We start from the raw sequence: 23,053 nt of genomic DNA on the forward strand, positions 1-23,053 counted from the left end.
AGCAAATAGGGGAAGAAATGATGAAGTGAGGAAGCTGAAGGGGAAAAAGAAGGAAAAAATGGAGAAGAGATAAAAAGGTGCAGTGGCAGCCAGGTGACACAGAAAGCCCTCAGAAAATTCCCTTGCATTCGCCAGGCTGACAGGCAGTGAAGGGGTAGGGGGGTTGGCTTAGATTACAGATACACGGGAAAAACTGAATCATTTTCCCCACTCAAGTGAAATCTGATCTCAAAGGAAGAACTTCAACTCCATTTTCTTTCATTCACCAAGGAGCCGAGTGCAGCTAGAATCCTTAAATCTGAGTCATTCTCCTTGTGAATCAGTTGTCAGAATCCCATAAAATACCCTGCTACCACCAATGACTGCCCTGACAAGGAACACAACAGAGAGTACCATACAGAGCAGGGGAAAATGTAGTACAGAACGCAAATTCACATCAAAAGACCAGACTTAATGGTCTGACAGAGACTGGAGGAATCCCCAAAACCACAGCCCCCGGATGCACTGTTAACTCATAACTGAAACCATTCCCAAAGCCCACTCTTCAAGACAAAGAGTTTTTAGACAGGACTATAAAACAAAAAATAATACACGTGAGGGGTGTGCTTCTTAGTTCAATCAGATACACGAGACCAAATGAGCAGCTCCTGTCCAAAAGAAGGATGACAAGGCAACGGGAAGGGAACTGGTCAAATGGAAACAAGGAACCCGGGGTGGAAAGGGGGAGTGTGCTATTACGTTGTGAGGGTTGCAACTGATGTCACAAAACAATATGTGTATAAATTTTTGAAGGAGAAATTAACTTGAGATGTAAACTTTCACCTAAGGAACAATAAACAAAAAATAATTATCAACACCTTAAAAAAAAAAAAAAAGAATCCCATAAAATAAAGTACGTGAAAATGCTTGGAAACTGGGAGGTGCTGTTAGGTGGCATCAAGTAGAACTGTCCCATAGAGTCTTCTTGGCTGTAATCTTTATGGGAGCAGATCATCAGGTCTTTCTCTCGCCGAGTGGCTAGGGGGTACTAACCACCAACATTTACGTTAGCAGTTAAGCATTTAACCATAGAGGCATCAAGCATAATTATTAACAACATTATTAGCACCAGAATGGCTAATTAATATTGTTTTCTAATTTTAAGAAAATCAACAGTAAAAAAAGAAAAGAAGAAAGAAATCATGGCCCTTAAAACATCCACTGTGTTATACCAACAACTATTAACTGGGAATCCGTATTTTCCGAGGCATGGGGCACAGGCAGATTTAGCAGGAAAATACCTGCACAGGACCCTCCGTTCTCATTCAAATAAATATTTACTTTTATATCTTATTTTGTATTATAATTTTATATTTTTTTATTTAAGAGGACACCCCCACTAAAAAAAAAAAAAAAAACTGCATCTTCCTCTGTAACTGGGGCAGATGACAAAGAAGAACAAGGGTAGGTATTCTAACTTCTAAGCTCTTGGTTTACTGGGAAACAATAAGAAAGCAATAACTGCAATGTGATGTGCTCAGCACTATGAGGCTCCAATGGACTCCAAAGTACTTAGCAGACGCCAATGCTGTCAGCACGAGTCAGAAAAAATTCAGAAGTGACATGGCATGTGAATTGTCTTGAAGATGCAGAGATTGTGAGTGAGCAGAAAAGCCAGGAGCAGGAAAGGCATTCTTGTTAAGAGAAGCACGTTTGCAAAGACAATGAAGCCATAAAAAAATCCCAGAACATGCCATGACAGGAACTGCAGTACTGGGCTATGGAAGGGAGGCCAGCAGCTAGGGAAACAACTGTGTGAAGACCAGGTGGAGCATGTAGAGTTATTGGAGGGCATGGGAGGGGAGGGATTACTAAAATGTAGCTTCTGGAAAATCAATTTGGGCAATTCTGGCAACAGGGTAAATAACTCACCAGATCAAGGAGAGAAAAGGACTAATGATAATATAACCAGATGTCAGGCTGTTAAAACAGCCCAATAGAAAAATGGTAAGATTAAGGCAACGGTAAGGAAAAAAAGAGAAGGAGTAGAGACACATTCATCAGAGGGAATGAAAAGATTTCATTGACCACTAAAGAGTTCATTGGGGTGAGGGTGGAGATGAGGAATGGCCAAGTGACAGCAATAGAGTTGACTCTCCCAGTTGTTCCTAATCTGGGAAACTAAAAATATGGAGACATCATTAGCTGAACAAGCAAGAGCAGAAAGAGAAATATATTTTGAGAAGAAGGGATAGAAATATGCTCCTGTGGACAAACATGAAATGCCTCTTGTTGCTGTTGTTGCGTGTCGTTGATTCCAACCAACTCATAGCAACCTTACATCAACCCTACAGGACAGAGCAGAACTGCCCCATAGGGTTTCCAAGGCTGTAATCTTTACAGAAGCAGATCACCCAGTCTTTTCCCCCATAGAGCCGCTGGTAGGTTCAAACCACCGAGCTTCTGGCTGGCAGCCAAGCACTTCAATGGTCGAGTTCCTGCCTTCCATGAGGGAGACCCAGGTTCCATTTCTAGCCAATGCAGCTCATGTAGAGCCACCATTCATTGGTCATTGGAGGCCTGTATATCCCTACGATGCTGAACAGCTTTCAGGGAGCTTCTAAATTAAGACAGAGTAGATCTACTTCTGAAAATCTGCCAATAAAAATCCTATTCATCACAATAGTCTGATCCTGCTGTGCACGGGGCCACCATGAGTCAGGGGCCGGCTCAATGGCAGCTAACCACAACAACAAATAAAATATATTTGACATCCCTTTGGTGCCTATACCAATGTGAAACCAAGTTACAATGGAAAATAACCATAATAAGGTAAAACTAAATCTGAGGCAATAACAAAATACCTTAAATAAACATCAAACAATTATCTGTGATGTAAATTAAAAATGCTAGCAGAATCACAAACTTCCCAGCAAGCCCCAGGATGAAATAAAGTCTAAATATGTGGTGACAAATATACCTAAAAAAGATGAAATCTGCCACTATCCTCTTCCATCAACCTCTATGCTGAACAAAAACAAGTTCACCCCTGAATCTTCTGTTAGTTGAATATGCGCCCTAGAAGGAAATAAAATTTGTCTACAATAATAAAAGCAGTGTTTTTCACATTCTGAGCTAAAGAATTGCTAGAGAGACCCCTGTGGTCCTCTGATAGCAAAGAGATGTCACTCTCTAAATCTGCTGATCAGCTTGTCAGTCAGGGGTCACCTACACTGTAAGAATATACTGAAGAAACTCCACAAAACAGGCAACAAGTCACGTCTTGCTGGCGAGATTCCCAGTATTTCAGATTAAGGGAAAATTACATAAAGAAATCCTGATTAATATGGACCCATCTGAACGTGAACCTTAGCCATATAAGATAAACAGGCACGGACCAATTCAATCCTCTAATTACTAATTCACAGATAATGTAACAGGCTACACAGTTTAGTTACCATATGTACTTCTGTAGGACTCACCAGGGCCATATTGACAACTGGTATTTTCTCTCTAAAAACATTTTATGTCTTATTCTCGCTCAATAAACTTGACTATTTGCTTCTTAATTAACTCATCTACTATTTAACTACATTCATTAACTGTATTTTACTATGGTACTCAAAGGACTAAATGCTAATATTAAGGTTATAAACCAACTTTTACTTTTGTAATACTTCAGAAAGTGCATCTGCCTTAAAAGGAATGTTATTTTCATCTTCTTTTTTATTTGCCATTTAATTTCAATTAGGTGATCAGAAAGTAGAGACAAACATATAAATGTTAAAAATGCCATAAAATGTCAATGATTCCAGCCAGCATAATATGTTTTCATAATAAAATGAGAAAGCATTTCTTCTCTTGAATGGTTTCATCTGTCCTCGTAGCTTAGAAGTATAATCTAGAGCTGTGTTGACCACTAGCGTAGCCACTGACCACACATGGCTACTGAGCACATGAAATGTGGCTAGACCTAATTGAGACATGCTCAAAGTGTAACTTACATACTGGATTTCAAAGACTTAATACAAACAAAGTAAGTAAATTGTCAATTTTTTTTTTTTAATTACCAGACTACCAGATCATCCCCTCTCCAATTCTTGATACATTTGATAATGTCAGTTGTAACATATACATAATGGCAAGTATTTGGATACTTCAGGCACTAAGTTACCCCCTTTGGTACCCAAACCCACTATATAATTGTCAGCTAAATTTGTCAGGATATTTATACAGATAAATATTTCAAAAGTAGCAAGAACTATAAAAGCTATGCAGTAGATTCTCAAACAGGTAAGGGGAACTTGGCAAGGAGTCAAGAAATGAAGTACTGGGCTCAATGCTGAAACTGATGATGCTGTGCTTATACTCCATACAAGCCAGACACAAAAGCTTGTGGAATGTCTCAAGAGTCACTTGACTTCTTTTTTTTTTTTTTTTTACTTTTATCACCTGATATCTTTCAAAATCGAAAAATTCTAATTCTATACTTACCAGCTTATTTTAACCATGATTTACTTACTCTGAAACCTCAAGAAACATTCAATAAAAGCATGAATTTAAGCAGACTGAAAAGCACTGTAAAACAAAAGCCTGACACAAGCAGTTGAAGCCAAGAATGGAGAATTTCTAAACCATTAAAACACTCCTTAATTGTGTACTCATACAATGGACTGTTATTGAGAAACAAAAAGGAAAGAACTACTGATACGCGTAACATGGATGAATCTCAAAATAATTACACTGAAAGAAGTCAGACTAGAAAAGAAAACAGGACATACTGTATTATTCCATTTATATAAAGATCTAGAAGTCATCAATGTCAGAACAAGGCCAGGGGCCAACTGTGGAACAAATCATCAATTGCTCATATGCAAGTTGAAGTTGAAGAAAATTTTAAGAAGTCCACAAGAGCCAAAGTACGACCTTGAATATATCCCACCTGAACTTAGAGGCCATCTCAAGATGACATTTAATACACTGAACACTAATGACTGAAGACCAGATGAGTTGTTGATTGACATCAAGGATATCATACATGAAGAAAGCAAAAGGTCCTTAAAAAGACAGGAAAGAAAGAAAAAACAAAAATGGATATCAGAAGAGATTCTGAAACTTAACTCTTCAACTTAGAGTACTTTAAGAGAGTGGAAGAAATGGTGAAGTGAAAGACCTGAACAGAAGATTTCAAAGGGTGGCTCTAGAAGACAAAGTAAAGTACAATAATGAAATGTGCAAAGACCTGGAGATAGGAGACCAAAAGGGAAGAACATGCTCTGCATTTCTCAAGCCGAAAGAACTAGAGGAAAAATTCAAGCCTCAAGCTGCAATACTGAAGGATTCTTTGGGCAAAATATTGAACAATGCAGGAAGTATCAAATGAAGATGGAAAGAATACACAAAGTCACTAAACCAAAAGAACTGGATGATATTCAACCATTTCAGAAGGTAGCATATAATCAAGAACAAATGATATTGGAGGAAGAAGTCCAAACTGCACTGAAGGCATTGCAGAGAAACAAGCCACCAGGTGTTAACAGAATACCAACTCAGATATTTCAACAAACAGGTGCAATGCTGGAAGCACTCATTCACCTATGTCAATAAATCTGGAAGACAGATACCTGGCCATTCCAAAGGTGATCCAAAAGAATGCAGAAATTATTGAGTATCACTAATATACGCGCAAGTAAAATTTTGCTGAAGGTAATTAAAAAACAGTTGCAGCAGTACATTGACAGGGAATTGTCAGAAATTAAAGCCAGGTTCAGAAGAGGACATGGAACGAGGGATATAACTGCAGATGTCAGACAGAGCTTGACTGAAAGCACAGACTACCAGAATGATGTTTACCTGCGTTTTATTGACTATGCAAGGGCCTTCAACTGTGTGAATCATAACAAATTACAGATAATATTGCAAAGAATGGGAATTCCAGGACACTTGAATGTGCTCATGCGGAACCTGTACATAGACCAAGAGGCAGTCGTTCCAACAGAACAAGGGGATACTATGTGGTTTAATATCAGGACAGATGTGCATCAGGGTTGTATCCTTTCACTATGCTTACAGGGTCACTGTGAGTCAGAATCGGCTCAACAGCAATTGCTACTTGTTGCTTGTTGTCATTCAATCTGTATGCTAAGCAAATAATCCAAGAAGCTGGACTATGTGAAGAAAAACACAGCAGCAGGGTTGGAGAAAGACTCATTAACAATCTGCAATATGCAGGTGACACAACTTTGCTTGCTGAAAGCAAGGCAGACTTGAAGCTCTTACCAACAATCAAAGACTACAGCCTTCAGAATTGATTAAACCTCAACATAAAGCAAACAAAAGTCCTCACAATTGGACCAATAGGAAACATCATGATAAAAGGAGAAAAGACTGAAGTTGTCAAGGATGCACTTTACTGGGATCCACAATCAACACCTATGGAAGCAGCAGTGGAGAAATCAAATGACCTATTGCAGTGGGCAAATCTGCTACAACAGACCTCTTTAAAGTGTTAAAAAGAAAAGATGTCACTTTGAGGACTAAGGTATACTTGATCCAAGCCATGGTATTTTCAAAGGCCTCTTAGGCACATGAAAGCTGGACAATGAATAAGGAAGACTGAAGAATTGATGCCTTTGAATGGTACTGGCGAAGAATACTGACTATACCATGAACTACAAGGAGAATAAACAAATCTGTCTTGGAGGAAGTACAGCCAGAAGGCTCCTTAGAAGCAAGGACGGAGAGACTTCTTCTCACATATCTTGGACATGGTATCAGAAGGGGCCACTCCACGGAGAAGGACATCATGCTTGGTAAAGTAGAGGGTCAGTGAAATAGAGAAAGTGTCTCAGTGAGACTGACATAGTGGCTGTAAAAATGGCTCAAACGTAGCAACGATTGTGAGGATGGTGCAGAACCAGTCAGTGTTTCATAGTATTGTACACAGGGTCACTATGAGTAGGAACCAAATAGATGGTAGCTAGCAACAACAATAACAGAGGTCACTGGTGCTTCAGCGGTGGAACTGTCACCTTCCATGGGAGATGGGAGTTTGATTCCCAGCGAATGCACCTCATGAGTAGCCACAATCTATCTGTCAATGGCAGCTTGTGTGCTGCTATAATGCTAGACAGGTTTTAGCAAAGCTCCAGACTAAGACAGGCTAGGAAGAAAAGCCTGGGAATCTACTTACAAGTATCAGTCAATGAACACCCTATGGAGCACAGAGATCTGATCTACAACTAATAGGGGATGGTGCTGGACTAGGGAGCATTTTGTTCCACTGCACATGAGTCACCATTAGTTGGGGCCTGACATGAGAATAGCTAACAACAACAGAGAATGTAAATTCATCTGTGGTGACCCAAAGCAATTACTGGTTGTGTGGAAATGGAAGGATGGGGAGAGAGAACTATTACAGAAGTTCAGGGGAAAACTTTTAGGGGTGATGTATATGTTCCTCTCAATTTTGGTGATGGTTTCATATGCCAAAACTCATCAAATTGTACACTTTTAATGTGAGTTTATTGTATGTCAGTTATACCTCAATAGAACTGTTAGTTCCTCTTCCTTGAGAAAATAGGAGCCTGAGCATTCTGAGTTTAGCACCCAACACGTTCACTGAACAAAGTGGAGCTGACCAGGGAGCAATAATCCAGGCCAAGGGGTGGTTTCTTCTTCTTTTTTTTTTTTCCTACTTCAGTCACAAAACAGGTCTAAAAATACTTTGTGACTTAACTTGACGCAATATACATACTCAAACCCACCCAGACGCTCCAAGGGAAAAGGCTTGACGATCTGCTTCAGTAAAGATTACAGTCAAGAACCCCTATGTAGTAGTTCTACTGTCACGTCTCCATGCGTTAGAACAGACTGAATGGCACCTAACAACAACAGACAGATGGACAAATAGATCCCCACTTGCTGTCCAGTTGATTCTAACTCATGGCGACCCTATAGGACAGAGGAGAACAGCCCCATAGGGTTTCCAAGGAGTGGTTGGTGGGTTCCAATCACTGACCTTTTGGTTTGCAGCTGAGCTCTCAACTACTACACCACCAAAAAAATAAACAAAACAAACCCACTGCCGTTGAGTCAATTCTAACTCATAGCTACCCTACAGGACAGAGTAGAACTGCCCAACAGAGTTTCCAAGGAGTGCCTGGTGGATTTGAACTGCCAGCCTTTTGGTAAGCAGCTGTAGCACTTAACCACTATGCCACCAGAGTTTCAGATATAGGTGGTAGATTAAATCAGAGTAAAGTGGCAGTCCTGTGGTATACGTTTCTTAAATGGCATTGGATGGCCCTTACTGCTCCGGGGAACATCATGAATATGCTGAGAAAGAAAGAAGTTTAGACAACGCTCCACTCAACCCAACAGTTGAGGTTCTGGAGTTCCAAAATAGGAAACGAATGTTGCCCAGAGGCAGATTCAAGCTTGACTTATAAAAATGAAATACCCTTGCTATGGTGGGATGGGGGTTCAGGGAACATCTAAGGCTTTATGGATAATACTTTAGAAAAAACAACGTCTGTTCTAGCAGCCTAGCCAGGAAGAAGGGAAGTAGAGCATACTTTGTGCAGATCAAGGAGGATTTTTTAAGGGTATCTGGCTATGTGGGTATAGAGTTATAGGCAAGTTTGTCATCTTCTTTGCATCTCTCTAGGTCTTTCACAATTTGAAAATGCACTATTTTTATAATAAAAAGTTGATAGAACAAATCTCTCTCATGCATTAAAAAGTAAGCAATAGAAGAAGTGGTAAAGTACTACATGACTTACCCAAACTGTCATGTTTAAATCGTCAGCACAGCCTAACCAGGCTTTTACTCAACACATTTTTTGGGGGGGCAGGGGAGGAGTAGCTGATGTTCTATTTTTTCCTTTCTTACAAGCTCTTCCTCTTCCACTTTCCCCTTATACATTTATTTATAGTACCTTAGATCTGGAGATAGAGTGGTTTACAAGAAAAATAATAATGAATTTTGCTTTGCCAGATATAAACAAAACTAAAAGGATAAAGATAAGAATTCCCTAGACCAAACAAATTTAACCACCACAAGCAGGAAAAGAAAAAGCAAAAATTTTAGTCTCGTTTTTGCTTTTTTTTTTTTTTTAACTCAGCACTACATACTTGGAAGAATGGATTTAACATTTCTCTTAACAAATGTAATTTCAACATCTAAAAAAGGATTTTATTGTAATATATATGGCATAAGTTCCCTTTTTAATCTTCTTCCAAAAAGGGAAAGAAATTTCTGGGGGGTGGGGGGTGGAGAGATTGCACCATATATTAGCCCATAAATATGTACAGAGTTTAACTTTCAGATCAGTGTAATTTAAAGAATAAATTCTGCTGTTTCACTCAGGCTCAAAAGCCATCATGAGATGTTTATAATGCCATTATTTCATCTTTGCTGAATTGAAAGTTTTACTGATTTCTTAAAAGACAGTAAAAGAACAAAACATTACTAATGATGCACAAACACCGGAAGAGAAACTAGATAACTGGGAGCTCCTAAAAATCAAACAATTATGCTCATCCAAAGGCTTCACCAAAACAGTAAAAAGGCAACCTACAGACTGGGAAGAAAAAATTTAGCTACGACAAATCTGATCAGTGTATAACCTCTAAAGTATACAAGATACCGCAAAACCTTAACAACAAAAACACAAGCAACCCAATTAAAAAATGGGCAAAGGATATAAACAGGCACTTCACCAAAGAAGACATTCAGATGGCTAACAGATACATGAGGAAATGCTCACGATCATTAGCCATTAGAGAAATGCAATCAAAACTACAATGAGATACTACCTCACTCCAACAAGGCCAGCATTAATCCAAAAAACACAAAATAATAAATATTGGAGAGGTCATGGAGACACTGGAACACTTTTACACTGCTGGTGGAAATGTAAAATGGTACAACCACTTTGGAAATTGATTTGGCGCTTCCTTAAAAAGCTGGAAATAAAAACTACCAAACAATCCAGCTATCCCGCTCCTTGGAATACATCCTAGAGAAATAAAAGTCCTCACATGAACAGATACATGCACACCTGTGTTCACTGCAGCACTGTTTACAACAGCAAAAAGATGGAAACAAGCAAGGTGCCCATTAATGGATGAATAGATCAATAAATTACGGTGTAGTCACACAATGGAATACTACGCAACGATAAAGAACAATGATGAATCCATGAAACATCTCATAACATGAAGGAATCTGGAAGGCATTGTGCTGAGTAAAATTAGTCAGTCACAAAAGGACAAATATAAGACCCACTATTATAAGAACTCAAGAAAAGGTTTAAACACAGAAGAAAACATTTTTTGATGGTTACAAGGGTGCGGAGGGCAGGGGAGGGGTATCCACTAGTTAGATACCCAAAAAAAATTTTTCAGGTGAAGGGGAGGTCAATACACAATCCAGGGGAAATCAGCACAACTGGACTAAACCAAAAGCTAAAAAGTTTCCTGAATACAACCAAAGACTTCAAGGGACAGAGCAGCAGGGGCAGGGGTCTGGGGACCATGGTTTCAGGGGACATACAGGTCAATTGGCGTAACAAAGTGTATTAAGAAAACGTTCTGCATCCCACTTTGGTGAGTGGTGTCTGGGGTCTTAAAAGCTAGTAAGCGGCCATGTAAGATGCATCAATTGGTCTCAACCCACCTGGAGCCAAGGAAAATGAAGAACACCAAAGACACAAGGGAAAATAAGAACCCAAGAGACAGAAAGGGCCACATAAACCAGAGACTCCATCAGATTGAGACCAGAAGAACCAGATGATGCCTGGCTACCACCAATGACTACCCTGACAGAGAACCCCTGATGGAGTAGGAGAAAAGCATGGTGTAGAACTCAATTTCTAGTAAAAAGACCAAACTTAATAGACTGACTGAGACTGGCGGGACCCCTGAGGACATGGCCTCTGGACTCTCTGTTAGACAAAGATTATACTGGACTATAAGACATAAAATGATACTGGTGAGGAGTGTGCTTCTTAGCTCAAGTAGACACATGAGACTTTGTGGGCAGCTCCTGTGCAGAGGCGAGATGAGAAGGCAGAGGGGGACAGGAGATGGTTGAATGGACACGGGGAATACAGTGTGGAGAAGAAGAGTGTTGTGTGTCACATTATAGGGAGAGCAACTAGGTTCACATAACAATGCGTGTATAAGTTTTTGTATGAGAAACTGACTTGAATTGTAAATTTTTACTTAAAGCACAATAAGTAAAAAAGAGGAAAAAAAATAAAATTTCACCCCTAAAAAAAAAAAGATAGTAGAAGAAATGTTTTGTGAAAATTAATGCTTTTATGAAACAATTAAAAAGAAAGCAAATACTCTGTCCATGAGAAGGAAGAGCCTGAACAGGCAGAATTTCCCAGTGAACACCAGGAGAATGAAAGTAAGTGGCAGAGGCCAAAGATAATATACTTTTTCCCTCAAATAGCAGTTTCCCTTTCTTCCCAAACATCAAGTTACCACAATAACGCTTACACAACCACAACAGCCTGCTAGTGACCTCCCTCCCTTGCCCCTGAACCAGCCTATTCTCTTCAAGGTCTCACAGCTGTCGGCCCAGATCTTTGAACAACTCCCAAGAGGATACAAACTAGGCACAACCAGTACTGTACTGCCAACATGGCTTTCCTACACCATCTGACCTTATCTCCTTAGCACAAACCCTCTATTCCACTGCAGTTAGGGATGTTGTCCTGCACGCACCCACTTCCCAGCCCCTATCCCATTCCATGTCCACTCTTAATACAAAGCCACTGTCCTAAGCTGTACTGTACACTACAATATCCTTCATTTCCCTCCTTTATCTAAAAACAAAAAAACATTTGCTCCTGAACCTCAGTGAGGGCAGCAAGCCCAATCCTATGTGGATCTCTACTTTCTTCAGATCTCCATAGCTTTTACTACCTGTAAAAGCCAACCCAAACCAACCCACTGTCTTTGAGTTGATTCCAACTCATGGAGACCTCATGTGTTACAGAGTAGAACTGCTCCATAGAGTTTTCTTAGCTGTAAGCCTTTCTTCTGAGGTATTACTGGGTGAGTCTGAACCATCAACGTTTAGATTAGTAGCTGAGGGTATAAACTGTCTTCTCTACCTAGGGATTAGTACCTATGAAACCCTTTTATTCTTTTCCATGCACGCCTACTTTTCCATATAAAATAGTGAGCTTCTGGAGCTGTTATATTTATTACGCATTCTCCTCAGTGCTGAATGAAATAAAACATACCTCCTAATCCATCCATTAAACCAAAACCAAAGCAAACCCATTGCTGTTGAGTCAATTTCAACTCATGGAGACCCCACAGGTTACAGAATAGAATTGCTCCATAGGGTTTTCTTGGCTGTGATATTTACAGGATCAGATTGCCAGGCTTTTCTTCCACAGCACCACTGGGTGGGTTCTAACCACTAATTTGCAGGTTAACAGCATGCTCAAAAATTGTTTACACCACCCAAGAACCTTAATCTATCCATTAAAAAAATTATCCATTACTACGTACTAAATGATAACTATCTCACATCTTCTCTGAAAATATTTCAAGGGAAGGCAACAGATTACTTAATTTTTGTTTCCTTTAACCAGAAGTAATTCTTCATTTCCCTATTTTTTTAAACCACACGGAACGCCACTCTAATTATTAAAGTATAGCAACTGTACCATACTAAACCAACTGTATTTATATAAATACTTTCCTATCACTCTAAGTCGGAAATGGCTCTACAGCAACAGGTTTAGCTCTATGAGTATGCAAGGAACGAATTTACAAGAGAAAGTAAGAAAGTATCTATCTTGTTATATATACACGGGGTTGATAATGTATGTAGCAATATATCAAATTAAATCCTAGTTTAAGCAAATGCCCATTTAAAAAGGCACATGTAACTGTGCAATATGCCATTATTCACATCAACCGTTTGGAATTCACCAGGAAGTTACCTGCTTCTTCACTCTGAAGTGCGGAATCCTTCCCTGGCAGATGTGTTGTTTGCTCTGGCATAGTTGGGGGGCATTTCCAGTCTAGTATGCTAACTTTCAGATGAAGTAAAAGAGCTGAACAGATGACCTCAAATGGCTCGAGAAGACAAAGTAAAGTATTACAATAAAATGTGCAAAGACCTGGAATTAGAAAACCAAAAGGGAAGAACGCTCTCGTCATTTCTCAAGCTGAAAGAATGGGAGAAAAAACTCAAGCCTCAAGTTGTAATACTGAAGGATTCTATGGAGAAAATACTGAATGATGCAGGTAGTATCAGAAAAAGATGGAAGAAATACCCAAAGTCACTGCACCAAAAAGAATTAGTCTACGTTCAACCACTTCAGGAGGTAGCATGTGATCAAGAACTGATGATATTAAAGGAAGAAGTCCAAACTGCACTGCGGGCATTGGCAAAATACAAGGCTCCAGGAACTGACAGAACACTGATTGAGATGTTTCAACAAACAGATTCAACACTGGAAGCACTCATTCAGCTATGCCAAGAAATTTGGAAGACAACTACCTGGCCAATCGACTGGAAGAAGTCCGTATTTGTAATGATTCCAAAGAAAGGCAAGCCAACAGAATGCGGAAATTATAAAATGATACCATTAATATCACACACGAGTAAATTTCGCTCAAATCAAAAATGGCTGCAGTAGTACATCGACAGAGGACTGCTTGAAATTCAAGCCGGATTCAGAAGAGGACAGGGATCAAGGGATGTCCCTGCTGATGTCAGATGGATATTGACTGAAAGCAGAAAATATGAGAATGGTATCTACCTGTGTTTTATTGACTACGCGAAAGCACCTGACTCTGTGGATCATAACAAGTTATGGATAACATTGCAAAGAACAGGAATTCCAGAACACTTAATTGTGCTCATGTGAAACGTGTACACAGATCAAGAGGCAGTTGTTCGAACAGAACATTCACCATACTTATTCAATCTGTATGCTGGGCAAATAATCCCAGAAGCTGGACTATATGAAGAAGAATGCAGCATAATGATTGAAGGAAAACTCAGTAACAACCTGCGTTATACAGATGCCACAACCTTGCTTGATGAAGCCAAAGAGGACTTGAAGCACTTACTGACAAAGATCAAAGACTACAGCCTTCCGGATGGATTACACCTCAACATAAAGAAAACAAAAATCATCAAAACTGGACCAAGGAGCAACATCACCATAAAAGGAAAGAAGACTGAAGTTGTCAAGGATTTCATTTTACTTGGATCTACCATCAGTGCCCATGGATGCATCAGTCAAGTAATCAAATCATCTACTGCACTGGGCAAATCTGCTGCAAAAGACCTCTCTCAAGTGTTAAAAAGCAAAGAGGTCACTTTGAGGACTAAGGTGCACCTGACCCAAGCCATGGTATTTTCAATCACCTTATATGCATTCGAAAGCTAGACAATGAATAAGGAAGACCAAAAAATTGATGTCTTTGAATTACAGCATTGGTGAAGAATACTGAATATACCACGCACTGCTAGAAGAATCAGAAAATCTGTCCTGGAAGGTCCTTAGAAGCGAGGATGGCAAGACTTCATCCACATATTTTGGACATGTTATCAGAACGGACCAGTCCCTATAGAAGGACAGCGTGCTTGGTAAAGTAGAGGGTCAGCAAAAAAAGAGAAAAGCCCTCAGTGAGATGGATTGACACAGGAGCTGCAATAACAGGCTCAAACACAGCAAAGAGTGTAAGGATGGTGCAGTACTGGGTAGCATTTCATTCTGCTGCACACAGAATCGCTGTGAGTTGGAACCGACTTGGCAGCACCTAACAACAACACTTTTCACGTGTTGTCAGGAGGGACCAGTCTCTGGAGAAGGACGCTATGCTTGGTAAAGTACAGGGTCGGGGAAAAGGGGGAACACCCTCAATGAGATGGACTGACACAGCGGCTGCAACAACGGGTTCAAACACAGCAACTATTGTGAGGATGGCACAGGACCACGCCGTGTTTCATTCTGTTGTACATGGGGTTCCTATGAGTCAGAATCGACTCGACAGCACCTAACAATAACGTGCTAACTTTGCCTCAGAATACTCTGTACAATCTACTGGGTCTTCTGTGCAATCCACAGGGTACTTGGTATAACATCAGAAATATACAAAATGGAACAAACCCGAAAGTCATACTGAGAGACAAACCAATGATTTCAGGCTTGGGACCTAATCTGGAGAAAATTATCTATCTCCAATTTCGGAAGGTTATCTTCTATGAGATTCACTGTTTTGGGCCCTCTTCTAAAGCCTTTAATCTCAACTCAAGACAATGAGTCCACTCCCTTCTTCATTTGTAAAGTAGAGCCTTCCCACCCCAGCAGCTACTAGTGCCCTGCCAGGCCTAAATCAATGCAAAATTACATTTCAAGGATGTCTATGTACCTTAATGAGCACCTCCAATTTATAGAGCTATAGTAGACTCTGAAGACAGCCTCTGCTCTTTCAAGGTTAAGTGCACTTAAAGGTATCTAAAATGTAAAGATCATGACCACCTCCCACCTCCCCCCCCAATTTGGAAGGCACTCAAAATACACAGTGGTCCAAACAACAGACTGGAGCATAGCAAAGTCTGTGAAAATGGCAAGGCCAGGCAACATTTTTTTCTGTTGTACATGATGTTTCTATGAGTTGGAGCCAACTCATGGAAAGACATGTTTAGATGAGAGGAATCTGGAGCACAATAAAGACTGTAACTAAACATCTTTCCCTTCCCAAGCCACAGCCATCAGGTTTAGGTGATAAAAGTGTGGTAAAGGGAGAAAGAAAACCAAAACCAGGAGATCAGAAAGAGACATACAGAATGGAGCCCAGGAAAGAAAAGAACACATATGAGCGGTACGAAACACATATAACATATTAGTATATTAGTAATATGTTGAGAACAAATGTCATAGTTTTTTTTATTTGTTTGTTTTAGCAAATGAGGTAGGAAAGAGGTGAGGTGAGAAGTCAAAAACCAAAGACATCAAACTTGTTGTCGTCAAGTAGGTTTTGACTCAAGCGACACTATAGGACAGGGTAGAGCTGCCCCATAGGAGCAGCTGGTGGATTCGAACAGCTGACCTTTTGGTTAGCAGATGAATGCTTAATCACTGTGCCACCAGGGTTCCGTGAAGAGTCGAGGGGTTCCCAAAACAAGTTACTAGCCTAGGTGACCACTTCACTGTGGTAAGGAACCTGAAACATCTTCTCCACCCTGCCTCTCCGCAACCAAAATAGAAAAGTGGTAATTCTCAACCTTGTTCAGGTAACAAAGCCACCAGAATGCACTGCATAACACCCTGAAATCAGGACACACCAGAATGACCCTATTTAAATTTTAAATGCTTATATTTTATAGTTAAAATAACTAAACACAAAATTTGTGTCTATCAGAAACTTCAAGTAATACTAGACTCTAAGAGAGAAAGACACCAAAAGCTTAAGAATATTTTATAAGATGGAAACTTGGAAGTGAGAAAGTCCTACCCACTTTAATTTGTCTGCCTGTTGGGCAAAGCCTGCCAGCTCAGGGGACAGGAGAAGCCAAGGCTGCAGGCAATGAAATTAAGACGATGCACCCGTGATAGCGGGAAAGCTGTACCATATTTACACACGGGGTTGGTGAACTTGTTCCGTCAAGAGCCAAGCAGTTTACTTCAGGCTGTGAAGGCCATACATTCTCTGTCTAAACTATTCAACTGTGTCGCAACTATGTATTCCAGGCTTCGAAGGCCATATATTCTGTCTCAACTATTCAACCCTGTGCTTGTAGATACGCACGTAGCCACAGACAGTAAGAATGAGGCACAGACATCAGGAATGGGTATGGCTGTGCTCCAATAACACTTTACTTATGGACCCTGAAATTTGAATTTCATAGGACTCAAAATAGTCTTTTTTGTTTTTCAACCATTTGAAAATGTAAAAAAAAAACCCTTCTTAGCTCCCAGGCCTTAGGACAAAGGGGCTGCCCTGGACGATCTGGCCTGTGGTCCTTAAGTTTACAGACCTCCGCTTTGTTGCTATTGTTAGCCACCACCTAGGCAACCCCAGCTCATGGTGACCCCATGCACAACAGAACAAAAAGCAGCCCTGTCTTGTGCCATCACCATGATCAGCTGGAGTTGGACTACAGGTAGTCCTGATTTACTCTGTATCTGAGTTACAACGAATGGCATTTACCCCCGTCCTTTTTTTTTTTTTTTTTTTGGTACATCTTGTTGTTAGTAATATGCACTACATACAACGTTGCAGTGCGTCATTTGCTCATGTTATCCTCAGATGTTCACTGGCAGATGTTTACATGCAATGTTTCCAATCCCCACAGACAAATAAAGATCAGATTTATAAAGAAATTGATAAATAAAAGACAATAATAATACTAAAAAAAAAAAAAAAGGTACTCCACGTACTTCAAAATCGATTTAGGACGGAGTCCAGAGAACAAACCCAGTCATAAATCTGGGACTACCTGTATTGTGATTCACAGGGTTCTCACTGGCTGATTTTTTTTTTTTGGAGATCACCAGGCCTTTCTTCCTCGTTCACCTGAGTCTGAAAGCTCTGCTAAATCTGTTCAGCATCATAGCAACACAAGCCTCCACGGACAGAGAGGTGGTGGCTGCGCAGGAGCTACGCTGGCCGGAAATCTAAGCCAGAATTCTACCACTGAGACACCACTGCCCTCACCCCTGTTTTTAAGGACCCTAACGCAAATTCTTGAACTAACACAAAATATGTCAGCATACGACATCGTACTTATATCCTAGATAAAGCTACCCATCAGCAAGCAGGCAATCCAGGCAGTCCAGACAAGAGAACCCCTATCCCTGCACACATCTTCATCACTACCCCAGCCTCCTTAACCCCACACCACTCCAGGAAAGAGCACAGGCGCGCGCACCCACCCAGGCTTTGCCCTTTGTTAGAAATTCAATCCAAGGAACTTCAAGTTCTGTTGCACTTTTAAATGCCATTGTTTATCTAAATGTTATACATTGTACAAATTTAGATGATTCAGATTCTCACAGAAAGCTCAATGTAATCACTTATATTCAAAGTCGACATGTAAAAAATCCCTAGCCCCAAACCATCACCTCCTTGCTGGTTTTTCAAATTAGGCATTGCCGTCGAGTCGATGCCGACTCATAGCGACCCTATAGGAACTACTTATCCTGTAAAAAGTAACGTAAAAGGAAACACAAAGGGAATGTTTACACCACAGCAGCCCACCAAGGCTAGATGGAAAAGGAGCTGGATACTTTTTAGATTCTTCCTCCCTGACAACAAAACAACACCGAGAGGTTTTCCTTCGAGTCTGGTGAAGTCATGGTACTCTTATCTGATGATAGCAACGAAACACTAGCCTCCACCCGCACCGCCCCTCACCCTCACCTCAAAGACAGGCAGCCGAGCTCTCCCCCAGCAGAGCAACCTCGGCAGCCCCACCTGCAGGAAAGGATGGAGACCGCCGGCCTTCCCCCAACCCTCGCCCCGGCCCCTGCGCAGCGGCGGCCTCTTTCCTCCCCCGCCGGCCCCTCCTCCTCCCGCAGTCCCAGCTTGAATTTTCATGTGATCTGCAGGGAAGAATAGCCGGGTCTTTGTGCCTCTGCAAAGAATTCAAGCAAAAATAGACACCATCACCGCCCCCGACACACACACAACTCCCCGAAACACAAAGCGACTCTCAAACATCGCTTCCTTAGGCACATCCGGCAGCCCGGGGATGCGAAATTGCAGACAAAGGCGCCCCACCGGAGAGGGAGGATGAAGGGGGAGGCGAGAGCAGAACGCTCCGGCCAACCGGCGCAGCGGATGAAAGGACACCGACGCCATGGGAAGGGGAGGGGTGCCAATTAGCGGCTCTCCTCGGAGTCGCCCGCGTCTCCCATCCCCACGTCGCACTTCTCCTACCCCCACCCCGCACGGCCCGATACGCACACGGTGCGGGGCATTCGGCCCCAGGGCCGCAGAGCAACAGGCTCCCGCGCCCCGGGCGCCAAGCCCGCGCGCCAGGCCCGGGGACCCCGCTGGCACCGTGACTCTGCCCCTCCAGGCAAACAGAAAGAAAACTTTTACATCGTTTACACGCAGCGAGAGAAAAAGGGGTGGGGAGGTAGCGGAAAGGGACTGGGGCTGTCTCTCGGGGCCGTGCAAACAGCAATGGAAACTTCCAGACCCCATCCTTAAAGAGACAGCGGAGCGACGGCCCCCGAAGCGCCGGGCCGCCGAGTGGGGCGCGCAGCCCGCCCGCCGCCCGCCGCCCATCCCCGGGCACCCGTGCACTACCCGGCCCGCCGGCGCGCGCAGGGCACGGGGGCGCGCTCGGCCTCCCGGCCCGGCCCGGCGCGCTTACCCGGCTCGCGGCGGGGACGCGACAGGGGCGGGTGGGGAGCCGGGGGCGCCGCGGAATCGGGTGTCTCGCCTCGCCTACGCTTGCTCTCTCCTCTTCTGAAGTAACGGCCCGGCGAGGAGCTTCGGGAGAAACGCGCAGAGGCTCACGCGCACCCCAGAAACTTCATCCCGCTGGCTGCCCGCCTTGGGCTCCGCGGCGCCCTTCCCCCGCGCGCCGCACTTGCGCGACCGGAGCTGCCGAGGCGGCGGGGCCCGGGCTTCGGGGCTGCGGTGACGCCTGCGGCCGGCGGGGTGGCGGGCGCCCGCGGCCAATCAGTGGGCGCGGGCCAAGCTGGCTGTCCCGGGCTTTGAACCAGCTCTGCAGAGGCTCGCCCTGTGTTGTGTGGAATAGCCGGCGCAGGGTTGCCAGATAAAATACGAGGCGCCCCGTTAGATTTGAATTTCAAATTAAAAAAAAAAAACACTTTTTTAGTGTAAGTATGGCCCATGTAATATTTGGGACATACTTAATACTGGACAATTATTCGTTGTTTATCTAAAATTAAAATTTAGGCACCCTTTGTTTGTATTTGCTAAATCTGGCAACCTGTAGAAATTGGTAGTCTCTACTTCTAGCTCTAGGATATTAAATTTTTATTATATGGACTGCCCTGTGCGTGCCTTGTGCGTGGGCTGTTTATTAAGTGGCATAGGATGGTGAGGAGAAACGAGAAATAATCTAAGAGTAATTTTGACCCCATCAGTTTGCATTCCTTAGACCAGTAATCTAGTTAAAAGACAATAACAACAAACATCGAGGAAAGGTTGAGAGCTGCATGCTGTCAGGGAGAACAGATACTTGTTTCTGTCATGCCATTTTAGATTGTCTTTCTGATATCTTCAATTCCTCAGTCCTACAATTTGTGTGTGTGTGTGTGTGTGAGAAAATTATTCTCTTCAATACATACGTTTAAGATTTGGGTATATGGTCGAAGAATGCAGAAGTCCGATTTAAAACAACTTTCTAATATTTTGAATAAATGTTTTTTTTTCCTAGGGCAGATGTAATTTTTTTCTTTTGTTCACTAAAAAAGTCAGTTTGCATTTCTCCAATATTTGACAAATGTTTAAGGGGAAAGACAATTTATAAAACATACAAGGCCTCAGAGGGAAACAGATTGGAGATTTTAAATGGATTTTTTTTTTTCAGAAAGCAGCAAAGTAGATAATTTGCCTGGAGATGACTGGAATTGAGTGAGGTGAGATCCGTGCCCTGGGTGGGGAGAATGCCCTCAGCTCAAGGTCCTTTGTGCTTCACAAACATAGGATTAAACAGAAGTCAGTATAGAGTTGCCCACCAGGGAAATAAAAACACTGACTAGATTTCTTCAGAGTCTCTAAATCCTTTGAAAATGAAAGTGGAGGTAGGATGGACGGAAACCGCATTCCAGTTTATCCTTCCCCTTGTATCTTCAGCACATCTCTGTCACTTGTAACCTTTTCGACAGCACTGAAAGATACTCAAGTGGCCCCATCTCTATTTGGTACAGCAGGTAGCATTAAGATCTCGCCTCACTCTTCTACTTGTTAACCTTTGATGGCTCTTCCTACCTCAGATCAGTTGTTATGTACTCAGAGAAGTCTTCCCTAAACACTACTCGATGATGCCACCAATCAGGATAAACCCATTGTGATATGTACTCATTGTACCCTAGAGTTGTGCTTATAGTATTTAGTTTTATGATTGTTCATGGAATGTTTCTCTCCCTGCCTTAGACTGTAGACTGGAGGACAGCAGGGGCCAAGTCACCATTTCATTCTCAGAGCCAAGGGAAATGCTCAAATGATGGATAATGAATATATGACTGCAAGAGGGAGTGATTCATCTATATAACTTTTCTGTTCTCGTCATAGAGTCATCTCAAGTCATCCCATTTGGGGAGGATTCTTGGAACCCTGGCGGTGCACTAGTCAAAAGCTACAGCTGCTAACCAAAAGATCGGCATGTACCAGCTGCTCCTTGGAAACCCTATGGGGCCATCCTACTCTGTCCTATAGGGTCGCTATGAGTGTAAATCGATTCGACAACAGCGGGTTTGGTTTGATTTGGTTTTCTCTTACTGCATGGAAATTCCAAAGGATTTCTCCTCTTTGGACAGCAAGGCACTTCCATTTGTCATTTTTCCAAAACGTGTTCATTGTCAGATGCAGAGGAAATAAGCACCAGAAATACTAGATGTGAACAGAAGTGTAAGGAGTCCTGGTGGGGCAGTGACTGAGAGCTTGGCCACTAACTGAAAGGTCAGTGGTTTGAACCCATCAGCGGCTCCACGAAAGGAAAGTCCTGGCAATCTATTCCCATAAAGATTACAACCTAGGAAACCCTATGAGTACGTAAATGCTATTAAAACAAAGAATTCTGCCTTAATATCAAAGGCACTATTGTTCTGGTCTCATTTAGCAAAGCAAATCCTACAGGCCCGCTTTTAAACACAGTTTATCAGAGGACAAGAAGATATCTTGTTTAGATCAGTTCTTCCATAAAATTAGCCAGCGCTTGGGGATGAGTCCACCCAAGAGCTTCTCCTTTTGAAGTTAACCTGTACAGTTAGCGCTCTATTCTCTTCTGCATGTTCTAACCCAGGAGGTCCAAAATCTTCTAGAGGTAACAAGGCAGCCTAACGTAGTGCACTGGTTAAAAAAAAAAAAAAAAATTGAACTAAAATCTTTCTTCAAGAACAATCTTATGGAGAAAGTCAAAGTGTAAATAAAGCAGAAAAAATAGAGCTGATCTACCTTATGGGGTGGGTTGAAACTCAGCCAATAAAAATAGATTAATCAAAAACAAACAAACAGAAAGTAGCTACCCTCAAGTGGATTCTGACTCATGGAGACCCCAGGTATGTCAGCGTAGAACGGTGTGTTCCATAGGATTTTCAGTGACTGATTTTTATGAAGTAGATCACCAGGCCTCTCTTCCCAGGCACCTCTGGGTAAACTTGAACCTCCAACTTTCTGGCTAGCAGCAGAGTGTGTTAACCACATTAATATTTGCACCACCCATAACGACAGCCTCTGGGATCTGATGGACATTGTCTGCATTCTAGTTATATCCCCAGTGAGGAGCTCGTCACAGCAATTAGTTTTTCTCAAATTTGAGTGATGTTCAGATCACTTTGTGAGAAAAGAGAGTTCTTGGGGACTGCCAGAATTGGTTTCAGTGTTTTTTGTTTTTGTTTTAATCTTAATGTAACTTCAGTACAAATATACAACTGGGCATAGAGGATTATTTTACATTTGTAGCCCTTGTCCAGCTATAAAACTAGAGAGAGGCCCAGGCCGTCAACTCAAAACCTTCAACATCTGTGAGAAAGATAGACTGTGGAAATTAAAATGATTGAGCTATCAAGATACAGCAGACCCTTTTAGTTGCTTCCTTCTTCTGTTTCCCAAAAGTGGGATATCACTGCAGAGCTAACATGCCAATCCCCAGGTCTCCAGAGTCATCGTTCTTTATGAACCAAATCTTTTTCCAAGACTGCGTGACTCTGGGAAATTCTAATTGTGGGACAGTGAACCATTTCCATAACATTTAGCGAGCTGTGACTCTTATTAGTGGTGTTCCATTTAAGTGCAAACTCCATGGTATGCTTACATCTCCCTCTGCCTAACTATAACAAATGTGCAGTTCTAGTTTATTATCATTTGCAGAAAAATTTCT

The 23,053-nt window shown here is 41.9% G+C and overlaps 1 protein-coding gene across 8 annotated transcripts in view; it reads right to left on the minus strand.

The window, feature by feature from the left end:
• Positions 1–19,634, minus strand: part of MPDZ (multiple PDZ domain crumbs cell polarity complex component) — a 189,377-nt gene extending 169,743 nt beyond the window's left edge. For 5 of the 8 annotated variants that reach the window (XM_049897166.1, XM_049897162.1, XM_049897169.1 and 2 more), the window contains exon 1: positions 19,355–19,634. The gene's annotated coding sequence lies outside the window, so the exon portion shown is untranslated. Of the gene's footprint in view, positions 1–18,393; positions 18,413–18,939; positions 19,030–19,354 lie in introns of those variants that run through there. The other 3 variants (XM_049897163.1, XM_049897164.1, XM_049897170.1) reach the window with 3 other exon arrangements.
• Between the last annotated feature and the right edge of the window lie 3,419 nt (positions 19,635–23,053).

This window comes from Elephas maximus, chromosome 9 (assembly GCF_024166365.1).
Source record: "Elephas maximus indicus isolate mEleMax1 chromosome 9, mEleMax1 primary haplotype, whole genome shotgun sequence".
Taxonomy (NCBI): Eukaryota; Metazoa; Chordata; class Mammalia; order Proboscidea; family Elephantidae; genus Elephas; species Elephas maximus.